The sequence below is a fragment of the Phytophthora infestans genome, genomic scaffold (genome assembly GCF_000142945.1).
Source record: "Phytophthora infestans T30-4 supercont1.3 genomic scaffold, whole genome shotgun sequence".
NCBI lineage: Eukaryota > Oomycota > Peronosporomycetes > Peronosporales > Peronosporaceae > Phytophthora > Phytophthora infestans.
In genome coordinates, this window is record NW_003303756.1 from 84,581 (window position 1) to 86,564 (window position 1,984).

Here is a 1,984-nt window from a genome sequence, read left to right on the forward strand (position 1 = left end):
GATCCTAACAGGTATAAATTCTGAAAAGCGAATACTTTTTTACGTAATGTTGTGGGAAAATACGCCTTTCAGCCAGCCATGGCTAGAGAGGCTACTTAAGCAGATAATATTGTCTATTAATAGATAAAATACCAGAGCCGATTAGTGAATTGAGATAGCCCCGAGATCACTACACGTCTTAGCGACGGTAATTCCAACTACAGCATGTTTATCAAGGAAACAGTATTTGTCGGTGCAATTCAAAATAATACGAAATTGTTTCTGTTGTGTTTATGATAAGATCCACGGCTGGTCCAGGGTGAGTTAAAAACAGCTTCACCCCAGAAAACAAACCGAAACGTCGCAATTTATGGAGGGAAGACCTGAGAAACACATTTGTGCGAGTTGGGTGCGCCGCTTTGCGGAAATTTGTACAGATTCTGCCCCCACTTTTGCTATCACCACTGTCGAATATCCTTGAAGGTTCTCCGCGATTGGGTGGAGAAGATGGAGGCTAAGCAAATTCGGCTGTCCCGTGGACTCATAAAAAAAAGGCCGCGCGAATGCTAGATGGTCTCAATGTGACTAAGCAAGGGCTCGATCTCTCGAACGGCTGGATGACAAAGGTCTTGCGTCACCACGATCTCCAATTTTGTCAGCTCCACGGTGAATCTGGCTTTGTGGATCCAGCTGCCGTTGAATCATATCGACGCGCACTTCAAACAGTGTTGGCGTTGTACAATCCAAGTAACGTTGACATTGCTTGGATTGTACATAGATGAGACTGTACTGCGCTACGCAATGGCCCCTACGTGTACCATATGTACCCCAAAAATGGTAAAAAAACGAAGAAGACTCGAATCACATTGGCGCTTACTGCGAACGCCTGCAGCGACATCAAACTACCGTCTCTCTTCATCGGACGTACAAAGAGTCATTGCTGATTCGAGAAAAAAATCCAGCTCAGCTTGGCTTCCAGTACGCTAACAATACCAAGACCTGGATGACAGGTACGTTTGCAAAACGTCGTACCATTTGATAGTGCAGATGTGTGTAATTGTTGGAGACCAGGCATCGCGCTCAACCAGTGGCTGCTTCGTGTTGACCGAGCAATGCGAGCAGTCAATCGCAAGATCATCCTCCTGCTTAATAACGCTTTATCACGCACAGCGTAGAACCTGGAGCTAATGAAGGTGAGGCCTCACATGCTGCTTCCTAGCACGACAAAATTTCTCCAGCTACGCTAAAAGGAGCCTTCAAGAAAAATCAGATGGAACGTGCGCTCAGCTTGGCGAACAATAACGAAGTCTACGAAGGTGACGTTTACGCTGTTAATCAGCTCGTAGCGATGTAATGGGCCGATCATATCTGGAACGAGATGGCACCCAACACAATTGCGACCTGCTTCCGCCACACAGGGATCATTTTGCCGAAGCGCTTCGACAACGCCGATGATGACCCAAAATATCCTGAAGACGCTGACGTCGGTGAGCTCACTACCGCCCTGGCAAACTCGTTCTTGGAATAATGATAGATGCGCGACACCACTAAACCGAATTTCCTTTCTAATTTAATATCTTAAATAAGACGTTTATATTGTATGAAACATTTGGCGGGAACCCGGGCCCCGTAAATAAAATGGAGTCCAAACTGGATTTTCCACTGAGCCCACAGGAACGCTGTGGAGGCTTCCGGCCTCGACCACGTCCTCACTGACTGGACTGAGCGCACGTTCAACGAGCCGCAGATTCGGACGATTGCCTGGAGAGACCGAAGGTGACGGACTGCGGCGTTTGCTTGTGCGCTTGCTCGCAGTCGTGTCACCGGTCGTACCGATCGCCTCGGAGGCCACCTTAGTAGCCTTCTGAAGTGCAAAGTCTTTGACGCGAGGATCTGCGCTCTTGACTTGCATCTTTCCGGCAGCCGCCTTGATGTGTGCTTTCGTGCAGCTTTTTGCTGTGCCACAGGGCATACTTAAGGTCAAAGTGGGGACCGAGAATGCGAA